Source organism: Halichoerus grypus, chromosome 10, assembly GCF_964656455.1.
Source record: "Halichoerus grypus chromosome 10, mHalGry1.hap1.1, whole genome shotgun sequence".
Classification (NCBI taxonomy): Eukaryota; Metazoa; Chordata; class Mammalia; order Carnivora; family Phocidae; genus Halichoerus; species Halichoerus grypus.
Window position 1 is genome coordinate 72,860,181 of NC_135721.1, and position 26,772 is coordinate 72,886,952.

The window sequence follows — 26,772 nt, forward strand, 5'->3', positions numbered from 1 at the left end:
ACCTGTAGTGGCACCATCAAGGAACATCTGAAGGTATTTTCTTTTTACTTTATTTCCATTATTTTTCCCAATTGAAAAAGTAGTACAAATATTGTAAAAAGTGCAAATAATGAAGTATAAAAGTTGGAAAACAAAATCCCCTGTAATTTGAGAAGTAGCACCTTTTATAGTTTATATTTTCCTCAACCCTTTTTCCACACATATACTTCTTGATGTAATAAATATTTTTAATAAATCGGGATAAGATTATATATATTGTACCTATTCTCTTTAAAATATAGCATGTACATCTTTCCATGTTAGTACCTACATATCTACCTTGATATGTTTCATTATATGTATGTAAATCACCGCGGACAGTTCTGTGATGAACACCGTGGTGCATTGTTGCAGTGCTAGCACTCTTTCCAAGCATATGAACATTTCATTGTTAACGGCTCTTATGAAAAACCCCATAACAATAAATATTGTGTCATGAAACTTGTTTCGGGGTGTGTGTGTGTGTGTGTGTGTGTGTGTGTGTGTGTGTGTGTGTGTTGGTACTACGTTAAGATGTAAAATACATTCTTTATTGTGTTGTTGAGATATTCTTTAAAAGTATAAAAACTGAGGCTGGGAGGCACCTTCTCTACAGAGAAATCCTTTCTGCCTGCCCCCCCCCCCAAACTGAGCATGTTTCCTCTCACCAGAGAGCCGTTCATTTTGCTCAGAACAGCCTCCCTTTGCTCTCATCCCACCCCTTTGGATGTCACCACAGGTGGTATTTTCTCAGAAAAGACTTACTAAACTCCCAGACTAAATGAAGTTCCCTTTTATAGGCTCTCCTTGCACCATGTACTTTTCCTTCACTTCCTACACACAGTTTATGACTATACATTTATGTATGTGATAACAGCACTTAACTAAGATCTTTCTCTACAGATTGGAAACTCCACAAAGACAGCAACCTTGCATTCCCACCACTATGCATGGTATTGGGACCTCACCCCCTTTTATTCATTCCTTACCTCCTCAGATTATTATGACCGCATCCTCACCAGACCTGAGCTGTCCAATATATTTACCTTGATTCCTCCAGATACAGTGTTTGGCCTTGGTCTCTGCATTAGCTCAGATTCTCTAGAAAACAGCATGAGAAAAAACTTATGTACTCATGCTTTATTGGGGTTTATAATCCCAGGTCAGGAAGAGCAAGGGAAAGGGGGCAGTGAGTCCAGGTGGTGGGAAAGCAAAAGAAGATGTTGTGTACAGCCTCATAAGAAAACACTGCCAGCTTCTTAGTGAGCAGGTTGTCTCTGAAGAAGCTATATGGAATGATGGTGGCTCAGATGGTGGAAGGGTGGAAGGAAGGTAGGAAAGAGGAGGAGTTTATCTTCTCTCTCCTTCCTGTCTCCTGTTTCTCACTGGTCACAGTTCATTCTACCAGGCGTTGATTCCCCTGTGCTTCCAGGTTGCCTTCTGTGGACAGTTACTAAGGAAGTAGATGCAGTTGGGTCAGACCTTTGTGTTGGAGCTACTTTGGATCCCACTGCAACAGGTGTGATAGAGGCCACACTGAATTCTGGTCCTTATCCCTACTTCTCCAGCAAGCAGCAGTAACTACAGTAGCAGCCAGCCTTCCTGTGGAGCCAATGGCTGAGGATGAGGGTAGGGGTCACCCAGTGAGGCTGGGTGAATCTGGGAGCCTCATAAACAAGCCCAGTATAGCCACTGGAGCATTAGAATTGAAGTTCTTCCAAACTAACTTTGTTTACATGATCCACTAGCTCATGAATGCCCACCATTCCCTCCCTTTCCCACCAGTTATCCCTTGCTCCTATTCTGTACTTGGGGAACTCAACTCTAACCCAGCTGCCTAACCAGTTCTCAAGCAAACCAGCCCCAGCACCTACCCATCACTGGCCTCATAATTTATAGCAGCACTGGGTAACCCAGATACTGAAAAAACTCTATTTCTTCATCACTTACAAGGTTCCCTTAGATTACTTCCGTCCCACCCACACTTCTAAGAACAGTAAGCAGAGACTGCACTACCATTAAAGAAAGAAAATTAGAAATTCAGAGCAGTGAGATCTCTGTGCTTCATGGAGAGTTTGGCTCCTGTATGATTGATACTGGAAGCTGTTGGAGTTGAAAATGGACATGAGTCAGGGGCCAAGAAAACTAAAACTGACAATTAATTGGCCCTTAACCCATCACATCTTTCAAAGAGGAAAACATACCCTCCATGTCCCACCCAATCCCCAAGATAAAAACATCAAAAACCCTAGGAGAGGATATGCAAAACCAGACTATGTATGTCTAATTTGACAAAGGGTTATTTTAAAATAAATTGCTCAAGGCAAAGCACAGATGAAGAGAGTTCCTTTGGGCTTTGGCCAACTCTTCACTAATACAGTCTGTTGGCCCCAGTGAATGGAGCCAGGACCAAAGAAAATAGTCTGCAATCACAAATTTGCTTTCAGAAACTTTACCTTGGTCTTGTTTGGGTTTGGATTTTGCTAACAGCTTTATTGAGATATTATTCACCACTTAAAAGCTACAAGTCAATGATTTTCACAGAGTTCTACATCCTCATCACCATTTGTTCATCTCTATTTTTTATTATAGCATCTTAGTGGGTGTGAAATGGTTTCACAGTGTGGTTTTAGTTTGCATTTCCTTCATGGATAATAACACTGAGCATCTTTTCATGTGCTTATTGGCATTTATATATCTTCTTTGAAGAAATGTCGATTCAAGCTTTCTGACCACTTTTCAATTATTTTTCTACATTTTAGGAGTTCTTTATATATTCTCGATGTAAGCCCTTTATCAGATAGAAGATTTATAAAAACTTTCTTCCATTCTGTAGGGTTTTATTTTCATTTTTTTTCATAGTTCTTTTGAAAAACAAAAATTTTTAAGTTAATTTATTTATTATTAACATATAATTTATTATTTGTTTCAGGGGTACAGGTCTGTGATTCATCAGTTCTTACACAATTCACAGTGCTCACCATAGCACATACCCTCCCCAGTGTCCATCACCCAGCCACCCCATCCCTCCCACCCCCCTCCACTCCAGCAACCCTCAGTTTGTTTCCTGAGATTAAAGGTCTCTTATAGTTTGTCTCTGTCTCTGGTTTCATCTTGAAAAACAAAATTTTTGATACGATGTCAAATTTATCTATTTTTTCCTTTTGTTTCTTGTGCTTTTGGTGTCCTATTTAAGAGACCATTGCCTAATTCAAAGTCATGAAGACTTACACATATGTTTTCTTCTAAGAGTTTAATAATTTTAGCTCTTATATATAGATCTTTGATCCATTTTGAGTTAATTTGTATATAAAATGAGGTAGAGATCTGATTGATTTTGTTTTAATGTAGTTATCCAGTCATCCTAGCATTATTTGTTGAAAAGACAATTCTTTTCTCATTTAATTATCTTGCTACTCTTGTCAGTAATCAATTGACCATAGACATATGGGTTCTATACTATAGACATATATGTAAATTCTGTTCCATTGGTCTTTATAGCTATACGTATGCCAGTACTATACAGTCTTGAGTACTTTAGCTTTGTAATAATTTTGAAATTATGTCGTGTGAAGCTTCCAACTCTATTCTTTTTCAAGATTGTTTTGGCTATTCTGGATCTCTTGCATTTGTGTATGGATTTTAGGATCAGCTTGCCAATTTCTGAAAAGAAGCCTGCTGAGATTTTGATAGGTATTGCATCGAATCTGTAGATCAATTTGGGGGAGTACTGCCATCTTAACAATATTAAGTCTTCCAATCCATGAACATGGGATGTCTTTCCACTTATTTAGGTGTTTAATTTCTAATGTTTTGCTGTTTTCAAAGTTTAAGTTTTACACTTCTTTTATTGAGTTTATTCCTAAGTATTTTATTCTTTTTGAGGTAGCTGTAAATGGACTTGTTTTCTTATATCCATTTTTTGAATGTTTGCTGCAATGTATAAAAATACAATTGATTATTTTGTACTGATTTGTATCCTGTAAACTTATGGAACTCACTTATTACTTTTAATAGTTATTTTAGTGGATTCCTTAGAATTTTCTATATATAAGATCATGCCATCTGTGAATGGAGATAGTTTTACTTTCTTTCCACTCTGAATTTCTTTTCTCAAATTTTCTTGCCTCATTTTTCAGACTAGAACCTCCAGTACATTGTTGAATGGAAGTGGTGAAAGTGGACATTTTTGTCTTATTCCTGCTCTTAAGAAATAAGTGTTTAGTCTTTCATTATTAAGTATGATTTAGGGGGTACCTGGGTTCAGTCAGTTAAGCGTCCAACTCTTGATTTTGGCTCAGGTCATGATCTCAGGGTTGTGGGATCAAGCCCCTCATTGGGCTCTGTGCGTAGCGCAGAGTCTACTTGTCCCTCTCCCTCTGCTGCTCCCCCTGCTTTCTCTCTTTCTCAAATAAAAAAAAAGAATAAAATCTTTTTTTAAAAAAGTACAATTGAACTTTGCATTTTCTGTATGTGACCTTTATCAGATTGAGGAAGTTCCCTTCTAGTCCTAGTTTTTTACTGTTTTCATCAAGTAGGGATATTGATTTTTTTCAAATTCTTTCTCTGAATCTATTAAGATGACTGTGTGGGTTTTGTCCTTTATTCTATTAGTGTGGTATATTACATTAATTCATTTTTGAAAGTTAAACCAATCTTGCATTCCTGGGGTAAATTCCTTTTGGTCATGGTTTTATGTTATAGGTTGAATGTGTCCCCCCAAAATTCACATGTTGAAGTTCTAACCCCAAGTACCTCAGAATGTGACCTTACTTACAAATAGGGCTGTTGAGGATGTAAGTAGTTAAGATTAGGTCATTCTCAATTGAGATGGGCTCCTAATCTAATTGACTCATGTCCTTATAAAAAGAAGAAATTTGGACACAGACATGCACACAGGGAGAATGTCATGTGAAGATTGGAGTTATACTACCATAAACGGAAGAACTACCAGAAGGTAGGAGAGGCCTGGAACAGACTTCCCTAGCACCGTCAGAAGGAACCAGCCCAGCCAACACATTGATCTCAGACTTCTAGCCTCCAGAACTGTGAGAGAATAAATTTTTGTTGTTTAAGCCACCACGTTGTGATACTTTGTTATGGCAGCTCTAACAAACTTACACATTGAATTAACCTTTTTATATATTACTGGATTTGGTTTGCTAGTTTATTGTTGAGGATTTTTGCATCTGTATTTATAACAGATGTTGATCTGTTTTCTTTACTTGTGATGTCTTTGTCTGGAATTATGTTCTTAGTGTTTCTCTAGGCTTACCAGATAAGATGGTAGGTATCAACCGACCTCACATTTACAGTAACTTATTCCCAGTGAGGTACAGAAACATCAGCCCTATATAACTCTATTCCCTCCGCCCTTTTTTGTTCTTATTATTGTTATATTATTGTTACATCTATATGTGTTACAAACCCAACAATAATACATTGGTATGGTGATGACTATATAATTTTATGTTTATTAAAGAACCTGATAAAAGAGAGGAAAGCAAGAAACTTCATCTTATAGAGTTCGTTATATTAACCTTTTAATCCACCATTTCTGGTTCTCTTCATTTGTACCTTTTTTTCTAAGCAAAGAGGATCCACTGAAGATTTTGAGTGGGGAAAGGGACTGGTGAACATTTAACCATGTGCAGCAATATTAGGCAAGTTGCTCTAGCAGACATATGCACTGTGGGGGGATGCGAGGGGTAGAGAAATCCAGGAGGTAAGTTAGGAAGCAGTTGCAGCAATTAAAGTACAAGTTCATGCGAGCCTGGGTTTGGCTTGATTTTTGGCTCTGTTGTCTTGTATTTTGCCTTCTGGAACTGGGATTGTCTAAGTCAGTGTGAATAGGCACTGACTCAGTCCACATGGGTAAGTACACTCATTAGGACTTGTTGATGAACTGATACCAATCCAAGGATGAACCCAAGATGGGAAAAATGCCTGGTCTGATGATCTGAGGGGGTTCAGAAGGAGAGACTTTTCCCATGGCAAGCCTCTGTGGAGAACATGATGCCTAGCAAGTAAAGCTCATTGCAGGACATGGTGATAAAAGTAAATTGCCACAAAGTTATGTGTGAATGCCAGGGAGGAGGGGGGAAGGAAGAGGAGAGATTCTTCTCCATGCACGTGTCCCTGCAGCTGTCAGGGATGAGGTTACAAACCATGGAAGGGAATGCAGAATCCCCCTGCCCGTTCCCAGGGCAGATGACCTTGCAGAAATTAAACAAATCAATTATGTGTCCTTAGAGGAAGCATGTTTGACTGCCCTAATTCAATGGGCTCTATTGTTTCAGGTGAAGCCAGGTGATACAATTCATCACTGATATCCTTGCTAAGTTTTGTCTGTGAATTTTCCTCTGGAATAATTTTGTAAGATCAGGATTAGACACACTCCTATATACAGTTTTTTAAAAAATACACGAAGAATAAAGAGCCTTCTCCCCTAAGTGTAAAGACAGTATTGGTGCTATAGATCAAGCATAGTGGTTATTCTATTACAAAAAAGAGGTAACCAAGGCCTGAATAAGGTAGTGGTGATAAAGATTCACTTGCAGCATGCTGGCAGAGGAGGTTGAGGTAGCAAAAAACAATAACAAATGTTTGGAAGTTTAAGAATACTTCTAAATAATACATCAGTCAAAGAAGAAATCAAAGTGGAAATTAGAAAATACTTAGAACTAAAAAAGAAAAAAGAAGAAATATACAAACTACTGAAAATAATAAAACTGCTTCATACTAGTGAAGTGATCTCAAAATCCTCAAGCTGAGAATATTGTTTATAATTACTGTGCCCCTGGGCATCTGCAGAAGTGAATGCAAGTCTCTGCAGAATTATCTCCGGAAAGTTCAAGGAATATGATATCACAATAAAAAATTTAAAAGGAAACAAACAAAACAAGAAACAAGCCACTGTAAGAAGCCGCAGGAAAAAACAGCTGAATGAGTCAAACCCTTTGCACATTGGAATTAGACACAGATTACAAAATAAGTGTTTTTAATATGTTTTAATGAAAGAAGATGTTGAACACAATTCATTTGAAGAAGGAGAAAATATTTTTTAAGTGATCAAGTAGGTCTGATAAAAGAAACCAAATGAGTATTTGGAAAGAAAAATATAATTGGAAATTTTTGTCATAAAAATCAAAATTTTTGTAAAATCAAATGTATCATTTCTTTTACCTTTATGTTTATTTTTCTCTTTTAAATATATATCTATCTAGAATTTAATTTGGTGTAAGTGAAAGAGAGAATCCAATTTCATATTTTCCAGATGGCTACCCTCTTATCCTATTTATTAAATATATCATTTTACCCCACTAGTTTGAAATGCCAGCTTTTATCAGGAACTAATCCCAATATTTATTTGCATCTATTTCTGGGTTATGTATTCTTTTCCATAGATCTTACTGTTCATGTGCTGATACCAAACTTTTTTTTAAGATTTTATTTATTTCTTTGAAAGAGAGAGAGAGCATGAGCTGGGGGAGGAGCAGAGGGAGAGAGGGACAGGCAGACCCCGCACTGAGTGCAGAGCCGACCCAGGGTTCAGTCCCACGACCCCAAGATAATGACCCAAGCCCAAAACCAAGAGTCAGATGCTCAACTGACTGAGCCACCCAGGCTCTACCCCCCCTTTTCTTTTTTTAAGACTTTTATTTATTTATTTTAGAGAGAGCAAGGGCATGAGATGGGGGAGGAGCAGAGGGAGAGGAACAAGCAGACTCCTGGCTGAGCATGGAGATCTCAAACTTTTAATTACTATAATGTTTATAATACCTTTTAGTATCTGGTAGGGCTAGTCCTCCTTCATTACTGTTTCCTTGCTTTATTCCCAAAGTAATGGGTATTGGTATTTTTCTTGAGAAAGTTCAATTTACATATTTATTTATAAAGGATTGCCATCATATTTCATCATCTCTTTACCTAAGAATATGTCTATTTATTAAAATCTTTTTAAATGACCTTTCATAGTGTTTCTACATTTTCATCATGTGAATCTTACCTATTTCTTAGATTTATTCCTAGGTATTTTGTTTCTTGTTTTTGTAAATTGGGTATTTTTGTTATATTTTCTAGATAATCATTCATATATTGGAGAACTATTAATTGTGTTTTAATTTTTTCTCAGCCACCTTACTAAATTATCTCACTCTTAGTAACAATGATTTTTTTTTTTGCCTTTTAAATTTTTTTATTGTTATGTTAATCCCCATACATTACATCATTAGTTTTAGATATAGTGTTCCATGATAACAATGATTTTTTTTAAGTTGACTTTCCTAAATTTTCTGCCATAGCATCATCTTATCTGCAAATAGTAATGTTTTCTTCCTTTTCCTTCATGATTTTATATATATATATATATATATATATATTTTTTTTTTTTTTTTTTTTTCTTCTCTAATGACATTGGCTAGTATTGGCCAAAGCTAAATAATACTGGTAATAATGTGCATTCTAGTTTTGTTTCTGATTTTAATGGGACTCAGTGTTTCACTATATGGTTTCTAGCCTTTGAAATGATATATGTATATTTTTCATGCTAAGAAACTATTCATCTATTACCTATATGGATAGATTTTTTTAGATGCCTTTTCAGCAGGTACATGAATGTTCATATAGTATTTCTTTTCTGACATATGTTTAAGTTGTATTACAATAATCATCTTAATATTGAGCCATCTTTGCATTTTAGGTATGAGTTTTACTTAATCATGATATATTTGATTAATGTGCTAGAATCAATTGGCCGATATTTTCTTTACAGTGTTTAGGGATTGGACTGTCTCAATGTTATACTGAATTGACAAAAAGATTTTGGAAATGTTCCTTTTAATTGTCTAGAACCATTTAAATAATATTAGAGTTACATGTTTCTTAATAGAATTCACTCATAAAATTTTCTGAAAATTGATCTATTTGTATTTTCTTCCTTTTCTGGGGTCAGTTTTAATCATTTATATTTCCCTAATTATGTATTACATATATTTGCATAAAGCTGAACAATATATTCTCATGATTTAATTTCCTAAGTATCTATGCTCATTTCTCCATACTCATTTTTACATTTATATATGTGCTTCTTCCTTTTTTATTTATATTGTCTGGCTAGCTTTCCTAAATCTTTACCTTTTTATTTTTCTTTAAGAATATTCTCTAGGTTATGTTTATTTGGTCTATAGTTCTCCTGTTTTCTAATTCTTAAATTGTTGTTTTTATCTTTATGAGTATCTCGTTGCCTTTGTTCTTAGGATTGCTATGTTGTTGCTTTTCTAACTTACTGAATTGGACACTTAATTATTTTCATTTTCCATTTGTCTTTCAATTGACAGAGGCTATTTTTAGTAGTTTTTTCAAGAAAGATTCCTAGGAATTGTGTTCTCTAGGTATTTGTATGTTTCAAATCATCTGCATGTTGCCTTTATGCTTGAACTATACTTTGGCTGGAAATAAAATTCTTGGATCAGAGTATCCCTTAGAATTTTGAAGACAGTGAATTTCTACAGTATTGAATAGTGCTTTAAAGAAGTATGAAGAATCCTGATTTCTATCTCTTCCCCTTGAGGTGATTTGATTTTCTGTCTGAAAGATCATATCTTTGAAGTCCAGTAACTTTATTAGGGCATGTTCTAGTGCTGATTAATCTTTGTTGGTTCTTCCTGGAAGATGGTGTGCCTGTTCAAATCTATAGATTCAAGTTGTTTTATTTCAGAAGAATTTTCTTGAATTATACTGTGAATGTTTTTTGTGTGCTGATTGTTCTGTTGTCTTCTGAATGCATATTGAACATTAACCCTTTCTTATCTGTCTTCCATGTAGATGATTTTTCCCTATAATTCTTTAAAATTCTTTTTCTTTTTGATTTTTTTACAAATGTTATTTATATTCTTAAACTGTAACTGTTAAACTGTTACTCAAGTTTTCTTTCTTTTTTTTTTCTTTAAAGATTTTATTTATTTATTTGAGAGAGAGAATGAGAGAGAACACATGAGAGGGGTTAGGGTCAGAGGGAGAAGCAGACACCCTGCCAAGCAGGGATTCCGATGCGGGACTCGATCCAGGGACTCCAGGATCATGACCTGAGCCGAAGGCAGTTGCTTAACCAACTGAGCCACCAGGCGCCCTGTACTCAAGTTTTCTTAAGCCTATCATCCCATTTCTTTAGCTTGTTTTCAACAATATCTCTTCTTCTTTCTGCAGTTTCCATTTCTGTGAAAATTGAGTAACAGTTTAAGAATATAAATTTTTTTTCTACATCTTCCCTGGGCTCACTCAGGTCAATTTTATCTTATCCGAAGTTGTCTTATCATTTCTTCCTTCAGTCCTTTTACCTGTGCTTTGAACTCTTAACTCATGGAGGCCACTTTTTCACCAAGTTCTTTGAATCCATATTTTAGTCACATTTTTCAACCATTCCACAATTTTTAGTCACATTTTTCAACCACTTAGTCACATTTTTAGTCACATTTTTCAACCATTCCATAATCAGTTTTCTGACATATGTTGAATTTGTTTTCTTACTTCTTTTGTCTTTTTTCCTGCAATGGTTTTGTCTCCTAGTTCCTTTTTTAAAAGCTTTATTGAAATATAATTCACATATAATATCTACCCACTTAGAGCATACAATTTGATATTTTTTTAGCATATGCATAAGGTTGTGAAACCATTCCTGATCTTTTTTGTTATTCTCATTTTTGGATACAGTCCTTTCTGAACCACCTATATGGGGAAAGATAATGCGAGAGAGGCATCAGAGGCTTTGAACAACTTCTAGGCTAACAAGTCCTAACTCACAGTAAAGACCTACATACACAAGGTCTAGTAGAGTGTATTGTGAGTGTGGATTCAGACTTCACACAATATTAATTGAATAGAATTGGTAACTTCAGTTCCATCCATTAACCTAGTTTCCCTACTTCCAGAATTTTTTTTTTGCAAGAATGTCATGTCTGTGTGGTTTCAAAAGGGAGTCATGGAGAATTCTAGAACCAGTTTGCAAACGTCAGCCTTCTTTAAAACAAGTAACTATTGCTTTTGCTCCTCAGGGTATACAACTAACTTGGAAAACTGTGCCTTGTTGCCTCTGCTTGAGATCTGCAACCATGGATATTGTCTCTTGGCACCCTTTCTCTGACCTCATTTTCACTGTACTTGGCAGCCCTTCTTTATAAGTAAGAAGGTTCAGATCATAAGTGTTGCCTGATTCCTCATAGATAGAGTTTTTATTTCATTTTTTACCCTTGTTGTTTCTGATTGGTTTTAGAAAGCAGACAGTGCCTGTCTTAGCTCCAGCTGCTGTAACAATATACCATAAACTAGGTGTCTTACAAACATCAGAAGTTTATTCTCACAGTTCTGGAGGCTGGAAGTCTGAGATCATGATTGGGTTCTGGTGAGAGCCCTCTTCAAGGCTGCAGACGTCTCACTGAGAGAACAGAGAGAGGAAGCAAACTCCAACTCTTACAAGGGCACTTACTGCATTCATGGGGCCCCCACTCACCCTATTTCCTCCCGGAGACCCTGCCTTCTAATTCCGTCACACTGGAGGAACGGGTGTCAACGTATGAATTGTGGTGGGAGATACAAACGTTCAGTCCACAACAGAGTCAGAGATTTCTTTATTCTTCCATCTTAAAATGTGAGACTGATAGTTTTATTATTTAGGTCTTCTCCTGGTTATTTTTTAAGCTTTAATATATGTAAGCCCTCTTTTTCTTGCCCAACTTTAGACTGTATGTATTTTGATTCGCCACTTTGTAAAGCAAGAAAATAAAGGTATCTGCAATTCCTTCGCCCTTTTTTCTTTATTTTTTGTTTCTTTTCTCTATTTTCTGTTACCCTGCCACATCTGTTAGCATTCCAGTATTTTTACAGCATTGAGATTTAAAGCATTTATATTCTTTGTAACTGCAATGAAGTGTCTGGGTGTTTTGTTTTTGTTTTGTTTTGTTTTGGCTTTGTTGGTTTGTTTGTAAACTGGTTCTAAAACCTAGAAAAGAATAGCAATTGGTTAAATTTTTTGGACTCTAAATATTGTGAACTGTGGAGTAAAATAGTATCTTTGGGACCTCAGAGAAGGAAACATAATTCTATGCCACTAACTCTTGAAGGAGAATGTTCCGAGTATCATGTGAAATGAATTCTCTTATACTCTGAGAAAAGTATACTATATTTTAGTTGCTTCACATTTTCTATAGAGTGCCCCCTCCAGGCTTTTAATTACCTTTTTTTCCTTTTCAATATATACATTATTTCTGACATATGCAATATTACATTCACTGTAACATTAAAAAGTCCATCTTTTTTCCTATACTATACTATACTATACTAACTTTTTTGATAAAAATCTACTTTCTTCTTGAAGGTCCCTTGCTGGGGTCCAAATGGGAGTAGTTGCTTTCAAAGTCTACTGCTCATCTGTCATCCGGGATTTTTTTTTTTTTTAGTCACACTCCTTTGTAGGTGTCACTTTCTTTTTTTTTTTTTAAAGATTTTATTTATTTATTTGAGAGAGAGAGAATGAGAGACAGAGAGCATGAGAGGGAGGAGGGTCAGAGGGAGAAGCAGACTCCCTGCCGAGCAGGGAGCCTGATGCGGGACTCGATCCCGGGACTCCAGGATCATGACCTGAGCCGAAGGCAGTCGCTTAACCAACTGAGCCACCCAGGCGTCCCAAGGTGTCACTTTCTTGAAGCTTCACCTTTTCCCGTACTTCTTTTTTTGTTTAACTAAATACATTCTTAATTTTTTTTCTTTAGAAAGTGTGCATGGGATACAAATACCTTGGGACTTACATGTCTGAAAATAGCCATTAATCTACATTCTTACTTGAGTGCTAGTTTAGCTGAGCATAGACTTCTAGACCAAAGGTAATTTTTTCTCTGAGAACTTTTAAAATTTTGCCCTATTCTAGAAAATTGTATCTGATGCCACTTTGATTTTTGCTCCATTAAAGGTGATATATCTTTATTGAGGAATAATTGACATTCAATAAATTGCACATATTTATGTGCAGTTTGGTAAGTTTTAACATTTGCATATACCCATGAAAGCATCCTTTTCTCCTCCTCTACTCTAGATCTCCTCTAATGATCTACTTTTGGTTAACTAATCCTCTTCTATGTCTATTCAGTTTTTAATTCCTATTGAAATTTTAATTTTAGCAATTTATATGTTCCCATTTGAGAATTTACATTTGATTCTCTCTTTTCAGTATTATTGATTCTAGTTCTCTAGTGAAAGTCTCTTTTTGCCCTATATTTTCTAGAACATAGTAATCATAGTTGAAGTCATGCCTGGGAACTCCAGTATCTGTATCGTCTGTGAGTCTGTTCTGAAGTCTGTCATACTCCTTGGTTTTTGTCAGTTGATTCTAGCAGTTGGCGTGTCTGGTAATCCTTTGATTGAATGCCAGATCTTCTATATGAAAATAGTAGATATAATTTGAGGCTCTGGCTAATATTTTCTTCTTGCAGAGAAGATTTACCTGCCAGTTGGCAGGCAGAGTAGGGACAGACGACTACACCAGTCTGGGATGAGCTGACTTCAGTCTTTTGAGCACACTGTTCTACTTCCATCTTAGCTATATACCTGTGGTGTTTCTCTTCCAGAGTCTTTACTGGAAGTCTGAGATGTATACCAGGACCCCTCCCCATTAGTATGCACTGATCTCTAACTCTGTCACCCATTCTGAGAGATTGCTCTGAGGCTTGATTGACTTCCCAGGTTCTCAGGGGCTGCTCTTTGCTTCTGAGCCATTTGCTATCAGCTCTTGCATCTGAGCCATTTGCTATCAGCAGATTCACTGAAAGGAAAAGTTGTACAGAACGTACCCCCCCTTTTTGGAATTCTTGCCCCTCAAGTCCTATCAGGATCTCAGCTTCCAAATTAAGAAACAAAAAAAGGAGCAAATGAAATCCAAAGTAAGCAGAAGAAAGAAAAGAATATACAGGAGCCCAAATTAATGAAATGGAAAACAGAAAAAACAATAGAGAAAGTCAATGAAACCAAAAACTGATTCTTTCAGGAAAAAAAAAAAAAAGGTAAACCTCTAGCCAGCCTGATTAAAAAAAGAGGAAGAAAAAGAAAACCCAAGTTCCCATTACATTATCAGCAATGAGAAGTAACATAACTATAGAGCCTATTGATAAGAAAAATAATAAAAGAACAACTTTATGCCAATCAATTCAACAACTTAGATCAAGTAGATAAATTCCTTGAAAAGAAAAAATCACCAAAGCTCACTCAAGAAGAAATAGGTAACCTGAATTATGCTATATCTGTTAGAGATTGAATTTCTAGTTTAAAATCTTCCTACAAAGAAAACCTCAGACCTAGATGGCGTTACTGGTAAATTAACCAAACAGTTATTAAGAAATAATACTAATTCTACACAAACATTTCAGAATACTGAAGAGGGGAATACTTCCCAGTTCATTCTACATTACCCCTATCCCAAAACCATAAAATGGGGGGGGGGGGGAGATCGATATATTGAATATTAACAAAATAAAATACTTATTATCTTGAGGTGTTTATGTAGTGGGGTGCCTGGCTGGCTCAGTCAGTGGAACATGCAACTCTTGATCTCAGGGTGTGAGTTTGAGCCCTACATGTGGCTTAGAGTTTACTTAAAAAAATTTTCAGGGTGCCTGGGTGGCTCAGTCGGTTAAGCATCTGACTCTTGACTTCAGTTCAGGTCATGATCTCAGGGTTGTGAGATCAAGCCCAGCATCGGGCTCTGCGCTGGACGTGGAGCCTGCTTGAGATTCTCTCTCTCCCTCTTCCTCTGCCCCTCCCCCCTCTCTAATAAATAAATAAGTAAATAAATAAATAAATAAAATAAATTTTAAAATTTTAATATGTAGAAATAAAATTCATGACAATAATAACACAAAAGGCAAGAAGAGAGTAAAAATTAAAGCATTCTATAGTCCTTGCATTAGTGAAAATATAAGTTTATGTTAGAGTCTAGCAAATCAAGATGCATGTTGTATTGTAATCTCTACGGTAACCATGAAAAGAATAGTAAAATAATGTACAATTAACAATCTACTCAAAAGGGAAATAAAATGATTAAAAGCATTTGATTTTTTTTTTCAAGTGCAAGAAAGGAGAGTGAAAGCAGCATAGAACAGATGGGACAAACAAAGCACATGGTGAGATGTAGATGTGAACATCGATAATTTACTTTAAATATAAGTACTTGGATTAAAAGGCAAAGATTATTCAGTCCGGATGAAACCACAGAAACAAAACCATGGAGCTTAAGCAGGAGAGCATGCAGGAAGAAGCAGAGAAGATGCATTTGCAAGCGGATTTCAGAACAACCTACCAGGAGTGTTTCTCAGAGTTGAGGGACACGTCTCCAAGTGTGAAACCAGATCCTTTGTGCCCAGTAGCAAGAGGAAAATGCATAGGCTGATGCCAGACCTTTCCCCGAGACCAGATTTGGTTTGAGAAACAAAAAGAGATGGACTAAATGGGGAATCACACACTTGAGTTCAGCAGTGTGTGCCGCTGATAAATGTGTAACACCTGGCTCTCCAAGTGTAATTCCGGCATGAATGTTGACTTTAACAAATCGGATGAAAGTGAAACAATGAAGATGTGTTGGAACTTCACTCATCCACCAGTGGTCTTTGTGACTTATTTGTGGAAGTGGATCATAGTTTTTGAATACTGGAAGAAATAGGGTTTTTTTTTTTCTATTCACAATGCAATGGCTACAGATGTGACATATTTTTAAGTTTCATCGGCATTATTAACATTTTCTCCATCACTTCCCTAGATCTAGACCAGGGTTCAGCAAACTACAACCCAAGAATCACATTAAACTTAGTTCACATAACTTTTTTAAATTATCCATTCCATTCTAAATATCACAATGCTTTGATAGGCACCAAAATATATGAATGAGCTCTTTTTAGTAGTCAAATGTTTGTACATCATTTCTTTTTTCCCTGAACTTCTATTTTCTTTTCACTTCTTTCACATAATTTTATCACAGTGCAATATCATTATGCTTAAACATTTTTATTGATTATCCTATCATGTTTCTTGCAACAAAAATAATATACAAATTATAATTTAATTTGTTTTCATTTCTATGTCCATAAGTCTCATAAATATTGTTTCATCTGGTTTATTGCAGTTATTGCAGTTATCAGCAGTACACAAACAAAATAAACATTGTAAATTTTGACAAATAATGATTAAAATGTAAAAGTTTACTAGAAAATTATCATTTAATGATATTGGATGTTGCTAATTGGATTCTCAATTAGTTCATGTAACCACAGGTAAATATTTAAGTATGACTTATTTCAGAAACAGGCTTAGCATCAATTCTTTTCCTTTTAGATTTTATGTGTGTAAGAGCTGAGAATCCTTGTTCACATAAATAACTGATAGAGGGAAAAGGAGTTTTATTTTTAAAATATCACTCATGGCTTGGAAATCCTTTCAAGTTATATGCCAAAATCGTGTAGTCATCATCAAAAATTGTTATTAATGATCTATCACTGGTAATTTGATTAGATCCTTCCTCAAATTTGTTAAAACCCAGGAATTAGAAACCACCCAACTTGTAAAAAAATTTGTTTCTAGTCTTTAAAGTCGTTCAATTTTTCAATTTTCAATAGTTTTGACAAAGGAGCCTAAGACTTATCATTTACTATTATTTATTCTTGTTATTTTTAGAGAAATCTCATTTTTGTAGCTTAAGTTAAAGTGAGATTTAAAAAACAACAACACAAATATAAAACTTGCACATTCTTTGGGAACAAAGAATAATCATGCTGAATTTCTGTTTGTAGGACATCCTGAAATATCTTTAAAAAGCGAGACAGGTGAAAAGAGTTGCATACTCAACAGTTGTTATATAGAGATAAGTTATTTATTAGTGCTTGAAAAGGAGTATGTTTATAATTACATGTTTGGTATTATTAGAAAAGCACATCAAATCTGAGATGAAGGAATTATCGCTAATTACATAAAGTTGATTTTGTAAAGTTCAGGATATTATGTTCTAGTTTATGTTTTGGGAACATTTTATCCTACACCTGTACAGAGATAGATGTTCTATTTTTTTTAATAGACTTTATTTTTTAGAGCAGTTTTAGGTCACAGCACAACTGAGTAGAAGGTACAGAGATTTCCCATGTATTTCCTGCCATCACTCATGCACAGCCTCCCCCATTATCAACATCCCTCACTAGAGCGGTGCATTTGTTACAACTGATGAACCTACTCTGACACATTATCATCACCTAAAGTCCATAGTTTACAGTAGGTATTACTCCTGCTGTTGTACCTTCTGTGGGGTTGGACAAATGTGTAATGATGTTTCCACCACTACAGTATACAGAGTAGTTTCACTGCCCTAAAAGTCCTGTGCATACCAATTCATCTCTCCCTCTCCTCTAATCCCTGGAAACCACTGATCTTTTTACTGTCTCCATAGTTTTGCCTTTTCCAGAATGTGATGTAGTTGAAATCATAGATTGCAATCTTTTCATATTGGCTTTTTTTACTTAGTAAAATGCATTTAAGTTTCCCCTATGTCTTTTCATGGCTTGATTGTTCATTTCACTTTAGTGCTAAATAATATTCCATTGTCTGGATGTTCCAGTTTATCCATTCATACTGAAAGACATTTTGCTTGCTTCCAAGTTTTGGCAATTACAAAAAAAAAAAAAATCTGCTATAAACATTTATGTGCAGGTTTTTGTGTGGACATGGTTTCAACCCCTTTAGGTAAATACTAAGCAGGATTTCTATATTGCATAGTAAGAGCATGTTTAGTTTGGTAAGAAACTGTCAAACTGACTTCCAAAGTGCTATACCATTTTACATTTCCAGCAGCAATAAATGAGAGTTCATGTTGCTCCATGTCCTGACCAGCGTTTTGTGTTGTTGGTGTTCTGTTTTGTAGTGGTATCTCATTGTTCTAATCTGCATTTCCCTGATGGCATATAACATGGAGCATCTTTTCATGTGCTTCTTTGCTGTCTGTATATCTTTTTTGGTGAGGTCTGCTAAGGTCTTTGATCCATTTTTTAATCAGGTAGTTTGTTTTCTTATTGTTGAGTTTTAAGTGTTCTCTTTATTTTGGATAATAGTCCTTTATCAGATATATCTTTTGCAAATATTTTCGCTCCAACTGTGACTTGTCTTTTCATTCTCTGGATAAATGTTCTATGTTTAAGAATGAAATTTAAACTACTCTGTGGAGAGTCTTAGCAAAAGGAAAGTATTAGACCACCAGTAAGTGGGAGACCTACAAAAAGTTTATTAATAATTGTTGCTATGTATATTATTTACATTAAAATCTATAACATATCCCAGTTATAACAATAATACAAATATGTAAATATAAATAATAAAAAATATATATATATATAAATATAAATCTAATAACACAGGTAAAAAGAATAATTGATCAACAAGTGTTTGGCTAGTGACAGTGAGGAGACATACGCCCAAATAAAAATAAATATTAGGGTTGTGTGTGTGTGTGTGTGTGTGTGTGTGTGTGAGAATAAGGGCATGTTCTTTAGTTACCTAAGAGAAAACTAGGAAAACTACAGTAAAATAATCTGGGGGTAAGCATTGAATTCATTGTAGAACTAAAATTAAAACAAATGTGGGTTTTTTGATTACAGAAGAGAATGTAAATATCTAAACCAAGATATTATGAAAAGGGAATGAAGTAACAAAGTTGAGAGGGGAAGGAAAAAGACATGAATTGTTAGTATAAGCGTAACAAAACCCTTCAAAGTTGGGAGGTCATAAGATATCATTTAATAATAGAGGTATAAATATCCTTTTTAAATGATATTTTTAGAATAATTTTTTTATGGAATACAAAATATGGAAATACAAAAAATTGTAAGTGTGCCAACTGTTGAATTTCACAAAGTGAACATATAAATATACTCATACTAAAAGGACCTAGATCAAAAAATAGAACATTACCAGCACTCAGAGGCCTCTGCTTACCTTCTTACAGTCACTCAAGGGCATCCATTATACTCAGTTCTAACTAAATATATTTGTTTTGGCTGTTGTCATGTGTCATGTGTGTCATGTAATTGGATTCATATACTATAATGTGTCTGATTTCTTTTGCTCAACATTGTATTTTTGAGATTCAGTCATGTTGCATGTAATAGGAGCCCATTCATTATCATACATGTACTCAGTTATATGAGTATATCGCAATGTATCCACTTTACTACAAGGGGGCATTTATTTGAAAGGTTTTAGGAGGAGGCTACTATAAATAATTTTGCTATGAATATTCTTGTACTTGTCTTTTTGGTGAGTATATGCCTGCTTTTCTGTTGGGAATAATTATTTAAGGGGAAAAATAAAATATTAATTTAAATAAACAAAAATATTATCCCTGTCATATAACATATAAACTTTGACTATTGATTTCATCAAAAATTAAAACATAACTATGAAAAGAAAATGGGAGGGGCACATGGGTGGCTCAGTCGGTTAAGTGTCTGCCTTCGGCTCAGGTCATGATCCTGGGGTTCCAGGATCGAGCCCTGTGTCGGGCTCCCTGCTCAGGAGGAGTCTGCCGAAATTTCCCTCTCCCTTGCCCCTCCCCCTGCTCATGCTTTCTCTTTCTCTCTCTCTCTCTCTCTCTCTCTGAAATAAATAAATAAAATCTTAAAAAAAAAAAGAAAATGGGAGAGAGGACGTGGATAGGCTTAAGAGAGCTATTGCTTTATCTAATAATATAAGAAATCAATAGATAATGTCTAATATAGAGTATTATAAAATATTTTATTATAATTTTAATAGAATATTTAATATTTATGATATATAAACCAAATTTTTCTATTGAAAAAGAAGTTATTTTAAAATAATGTATATAAGGAAACTGTCCACCAGTTTTCTTACTTAAAAAGTCAGCATATTAGGATATCAATTAAAAATATAGAGATAAATGTCAGAAGAGATTGCCCCAAATAATTGAAATTTGTTATCTCAGATGGGTGGGGAAGACTTCTTTTTGTAATAAGTCTTGTAATATCATCTAACTTTTCTCTAAGCCCCCTGTATTATTTGATTTATTACCATGTGCATGTTATTATTTTAGTAAAATTAAGGGTTTTGTTGGTTTGGTTTGGTTTTGCCCAAGGACAACCAGCAATAACTTAACATAAAAGTGATTGTGAATCATATAAATGTATCTGACCAAAACTGAACTAAACGTACCCCCAATTCAACTCCCTTTAGCTAGATCCTAAAAATGGCCCCCACCACTTGAAGACCATCCAACACTTAGATGAATGAGTCAGAGACGAAAGTCCAAATGAGAAGAGACCAGTTTTTAACTACAGTTCAGTATCTTACTTTTGCAAATTTTACACAAATATGTGACCATATAAACATAATGTAAGGGACTCTCCCAGGGCCAGGAAGGAGAGGTGCAAGTGTGGGCCTGATAAATCTGCTCCTGGGAGCAAAGGGAAGAAGGTAGACTAAAAGACCCAGACTCAAGCCCAGATCTGCCTTTTAGGAATTATGGGATGCCAAGTACTTACTCAACTTCTTTATGCCTCAGTTTCCCAATCTGTTAAGTGGCAATAATAAACCCTTATGTATTGTGCTGAGATGCTAATAAGATCATGATGATATCATGTTAGTGGAATACCAGCTAGCTTCAAAGTCAAAAGCAGTTGGCCCACATCCCATAGAGAAGCCTGGGATCCTCATATCTGTGGTGCAGTAGGAATTTAGAAACCTCTGGTTATCGTGGGGTACGTCCTTAAGTAGCTCTGATCCAAATTATCTTAGAGAGGACCATCTAAAAATTCCAAATTAAAGCAATTTTCTTTCATCTTTGACAAACATATTGAGCCAGTCAGATTACTAGTAAATTGTGTTCCAAAATCAGGCCCATCTAGGAAATGAGGTTCTAGATGTCTCCCAAAAATCACAGTGAGAGGAGCAAGTTCTGACTAGGACCTTTTGATCTTTCTCTTCCTCCTGTTTGTTATCTCTAGGAGTAAGAAGGCAAAGCTGACTTATCCATAGCTGGCCTCTTAGAACAAGACGTTAATTGGCAATGCTGTATAAAACTCAGATGTAGGAAAAGGGGTAAAAATCAAAGCTTCTACACCTTCCATTTGGAATTCCTGCAGCAGTTTTACCAGGTTGGTACCATTTCACTTACCTCTTTATTACAAACCATTTTGTTGTTGTCTGCTTCATGCTTAGGGCTTATAATTTCATGGTGTGGATCGTATCTTTGTCATTAATTCATTTCAACAAATATTCGTTGAGTCCTTACTATATACACAACTTTGTGACTATGCCAGGCAAAGGAACAAGAAAGATGATTAATACATTTTCCTGGTCTGAAGGAGCTTAAAATCTGGCTGCAGAACATTTCCAGTGCTAGGAATTTTTCCTACAGAGACACTCACAAAAGTTCACCAAGTTGGGACACCTGGGTGGCTCAGTCGGTTAAGTATCTTGACTCTTGATTTCAGCTTGGGTCATGATCGAAGAGTCATAAGATCGAGCCCTGCATCGGGCTCCACGCTGAGCATGGAGTCTGCTTAAGATTCTCCCTCTCCCTCCACCCCTCTGCCCCACCCTGCTTGTGAATGCATGCTCTCTCTCTAAAAATAAATAAATAAATAAAAGTTCATGTTACAAGGATATTCACTGCAGCCTTGTAATAGGAAAAAAAAAAAAGTGGGGGGGGGGGGACAAACTAAATGTCTAGCACTACAGGACTGGTTAAATTATAGTTCACCATACAGTTCACCATACAACACCCTATTAGCCTTTCTTAGCCAGGGTCCTCATCCAAACCCCAGAAAACAGAAAGTGATTCGAGTAACTCTGCTTTTTCCTAAGGATCGTACATGACTACTATCATTCTGAATGCATAGGGGAGAAGTTAATTCATGACATACATTGTGGCCTCAGAGTATTAAGACTTAATTCTTTAATGGGACCCAAGTTAGTATGGAAATACCTGCGACACGTAGTATAAAGTGAGAAAAGCAAAATGGACAACAACGTGTCCCTTTTGTGTAAATAACAAAGATACTCTATCTGCTTATCAGGGCAGAGAGTTAGGTAAACAGAGGCTGGCTGCTGGGCCCAGTGAACACCGAGACCTGGTGACAGGCCTTGGTTTCTGGAGTCCAGTTCATGCAGATACAGGCCAGAGAGGTGGATCCTCTGTCCTTGGCACAAGCCAGCCCTGACCTCTCTTCCCTTCCTCAGGCCCTTTTCCATCTGTTAGATGGGGCCCCGCTAATTTGTCAGTTTGAGGATGGATTTAGTGTATGTTCCACAGGAATGAAATCAGTAGGAAAATAAATCTGAGGGAATTTCCATTTGGTCCTGACTTCTACTCCACATGGCCCCTGCCCCATCAGCCTTACTCTGGGATTGTGTTTCAGGCCATTCCTGTGCATTTACAAATAAAACCAGGCTGCTCTGGGCATGCTTCTGAGGTGACGCCTGGAGCCCCGCACACTTGGGCCAGAGATTGATATGGTGTGTGCACGCCAGGGCCAATACAACTCTTTTGATCTATTTCCGAAGGCAGCTTCTTGCCTCCTGCTTCAAGTGATTGATTAAGTTAGGATCTCTTTTACGAATTCTCTCCACTTGTGCCTCCTCACAGGCTCACAGCAAGCCCTGCCAAATTTTACTCTCCTTTTATGCTACAGATTGTTCTGTTCCAAGTGAGTACATGGAAACTATGTTCTTAATATGCAGTCAGTTACCTAGTCCTTTATATGCAATCAGTTACCTTGGAATTCCTGTTTTGCATTCAGTTTGGTATGGGCACCCTCTTATCACATCATCAGTCATGTTTCTAGCAAGGCTTTGGCCTTATGGTTAGAGAGTAGCTTTGCTTCAGAGCTTTCCTTCCCCTGTGCGCCCCCACCCCCATTTTGATGTGAGAATCACTGGGGAATCAGAGTGATACCATTTGTTTTAAAACAAGCTAGTGCACATGTTCGTAGACTTTTAAAGACCTTAGAATGTAAGTGGACTCATGCAATGTTCTTTAGGCCCCAGCTGGAGAAGGGGCCCTTGGATCAATGGGTGTTGGTGGGTGGAATGGAGATCCAATGTATTCCAAAAAGTACCAGCTCTTCCGGTCATGCAGACCTGGTTTCATCTCCTGCCACCAAGCACAGTGTTTGCTTATAAAAACTGAGATTATACTTCCCATCATGCATGAGCAGTGAGGAAGACTGCAGTGAATGAGGGAATTCCCATCACCGCTTCTAAGTCCTCCATCTACCCCCCCAAAGCTTATATTGTCTTTTCCGAAGTGGCCCATCCTACAGCGTAAGTGAGTCTGGTCCTTGGTGAAATGACTTTATCTGGAGATCTTTCTTCCTTCTTTTCTGTGGCCCTCACAATTCCTGGTGTCCCTTCACCATATACCAAGACTTTCCTTTGGTTTCCCTGGACCTTTGGTGAAGTCTCATTTAATTGTGTATATGATAATTAGGATAATAACATTCTATTAGCTTATTGTTTATATGTTTATCCATTCACTGATTTACTCACACAACAAATATTTATTAAATGCCTTTAATGTGCTAAGCACAATTCAGGCACTGGGGTTGTAACAGTAAACAAGAGACAAAATTCCTGCCCTTGTGGATCTTAGGGAGATAATCAACAACAACAACAACAACAACAAAATATACATATACATATAGTCTCAGGTGGTTAATGTGAAGACCAATGAAGCAAGAAAGGAGGAAAAAAGTGACAAGGATGAGGGCTCCTTAGACAGGATAGATGCTCTTTGGAAGGTGACATTTGGGTGGAAGCTAGAGTGACATGAGGCAGGAAACAGGGTGATGGGTTCAAGGAAGAGCCAGAAGTCCCATGTGGCTGGGGCTCAAAGAAGACTTGGTGGGAAATGAGACATCAGGTAGGACGTTGCAGCTGTGGTAGGGATTTGGGGTCTTTTAGGCAAAAGGGAAAGCCAGGAGTGGGTTTTGAGTGGTGGGAGGACACGGTTTAATTTGACTTTAAAACATCACTATGACCGCTCTGTAGAGAACACATAGTACGGAGCAAGATGGAAGCAAGACCAGCTACATGGCTACAGCAACTCAGGCAAATGTTGGCAGGTTTACACACTGTTATAATGATTTAGGTAGTGAGAAGTCATCAAATTCAGGATATCTTCTGAAGACAGAGCCAACAGAACTTGCTGAGGGGTGTGTGAGGGAAAAGCTGAGTCCTGGGTTTTGAGTCTGAGCATTTGGGTGAACCGTCATGCTACTTATTGAGAGGAGGAGAAGTGTGGGCAGAGTTGGTGTGGGACAGGAATCAAGAGGTGTGTTTGGACATGGGAACCGTGGTATACTTACCAGGCATCTGAGTATCTGGCTCAGGAAGAGACTGAGTCTGGAGATGTAAATAGTGGTATCATCAGGACCTTGATAATATTAGGGCCAAGGGACTGGGTGGAGTTACTCAGGGAAGGAGTGTAGATAGAGAAAAGAAGAGGTCTAAGGAGGGAGCCATGGAGCAATGCCAACATTTATAAACTTAGAAGAGGAAGAAGAGCTACCGCTGAGCAGACCCTTCCTGGCCTAGCAGATTTGTACGTGTCCCCACCTAGTTTCCTGGACCTCCCAGACAAGAACCAGTCTTCCATATCAGGGGCTAAGTCTCCCATCCCACGGTGCCCTTGGGGATGTCATGAATCTAGTCCTGGTGCAGGCCCTGGTGGCCTCCTCCTGCTTTCAGCAGGAGCTCTAGATCCCAAGCAGCTGTTCGGACCTAGAACTGGCAAACTGACGGTTTCAGTCCCACTTGCAATATCACCTCTCTATTTTGTGTTGGAACCAGAGCTGATTGTGTTGTTTTAGCAAGAGTATATGAATATGTTGTGACTCCTTAATTTTCTCTGTCATCTGTGTCTTTTGGGAATATGGGCAAAGGACATTGTGATTCTGACTGGGGCACGAACATTTTGATTTTCAAGGGATTGTTTTCTGTATGGTTCAACCTCACCCTTTGCAATCTCTCCAACAACTGGTTATCCCTGAGTCACTCACTCACTTAATTTTACTGACAGGTAACTATGTACATTTGCAAAATACAGACTAAGATGTGGCTCTTGCCCTCCAGGAACTTAAACTCAAGCCAGGCAGTTGAAGCCCACAAACAGAACGTGAGGGAGGGCATCAGGGTATACATTCTTGTGTGGATCCACTCTGCAACAGTGCTTAGCACATCGGAGATCCTCAGCAACTGTGAAAGGCACAAGCCCACTGGGGCTCATCATTGTCCAGTGGCCTAAACTGGTGGGTCCTCCAAAGCAAAGCAAGGAGCCAAGGCAGCTGCCTTGATACCACTATTATGAACAGTCATTAAAAGGTTCCATACTCCTAGTAACAACATAGCCCCTTACTTGGCAAAATGCTCAAGACTATAGCTTAAAAAGTGCTTCTACTCACATTCTCTTAATTCCCACAACTCTGCTGCAAGTATCTGCATTCTCACGTAACAGAAGGAGACACACATTTTTGGAGTGGCCTCCAGGCCTGCTCATGTGTGCCCCCGGGGTGCTGAGGTACCCACCCGGGGTGATTTGGGCAGGCCAAGCAGCAATACCAGCTGCTCCCTGCTCCTATTGGTCTCCCAGGGTGGAAGACACAACAGTGAGGAAGGGAGGTGTGGCAAACTCTGGGGCTAGGCCCCACCGTGGAAAGTAGAGGGAGGAGAACCAATGGGTTTGTAAGGCTTCCGGGGTCAGCATGGATGTGTGCCGCTCAGTGGACCAGGGCTGGTATTCCTGGTGCATGGGGCATTATGGAGTCAAGCTCTGTCCTTAGACCTCAGTGCCTGTGCCTAGAGGGCTGCTGATCCTGCCAAGGGGCAGACACATGTCCACAGTGCCGAGCAGAGGATGGTGCCAAGGCTAGTCTTGGCCACGGGGCGGGACCGGGACCTGGACATTGAGAGGCGACTGCACTTATACTGAAGTGCTAATAAACCCATCGAGGTGCTACAGGGAGCTTGGCTCCAGATCGTTTTATCTCCTACCTCACAAGAACGAAATCCCAATTTAAAACAAATGCTCAGTTTACCAAACAGAAGAGGAAAGCAGTAGATAATAAGAAAACAAAAAGGAGCATGCTCTGAGCCATCTTTGTTTTATTATCATCATATTTTGTCTTCCAAATGAAGCATCTTTACATGCAAATCCATTTTTGTATATTTTGACTGATTGCTGGCAAGATAGATGTAAATATTTCTGAAATGGACATGGCATAAACATATCATTAGCAGGGCTACAACTTTGTGTGTCTGTGTGGTTTGAAAAGATGTTTATGGCGAGTTCAGTCAACAGACCCTCCTCAACTCTCTCTGATCAAGAGTCTTTAAGCCTCGGGCGCCTGGGTGGCTCAGTTGGTTAAGCAACTGCCTTCGGCTCAGGTCATGATCCTGGAGTCCCGGGATCGAGTCCCACATCGGGCTCCCTGCTCAGTGGGGAGTCTGCTTCTCCCTCTGACCCTCCTCCCTCTCATGCGCTCTGTCTCTCATTCTCTCTCTCTCAAATAAATAAATAAAATCTTTAAAAAAAAAAAAAAAAAAAAAGAGTCTTTAAGCCTCAAGAGCATCAGGCCTGGAGAGGATAGACAGGAAAAGTTCTGGGAGCTTGAGGAACATTCCAGATTTTAAGCATTAATTAAGTTAGAAACCCACCATCTGCACACT

General features: G+C 37.5%; 1 long non-coding RNA gene across 2 annotated transcripts in view; it reads left to right on the plus strand.

The window, feature by feature from the left end:
* The window catches only part of LOC144379238 (uncharacterized), a 59,559-nt gene that overhangs the window by 4,544 nt on the left and 28,243 nt on the right, over positions 1 to 26,772 (plus strand). For both annotated transcript variants that reach the window (XR_013441838.1, XR_013441839.1), the window contains exon 3: positions 21,051 to 21,200. This is a non-coding gene — a long non-coding RNA (uncharacterized LOC144379238). The remainder of the gene's footprint in view (positions 1 to 21,050; positions 21,201 to 26,772) is intronic.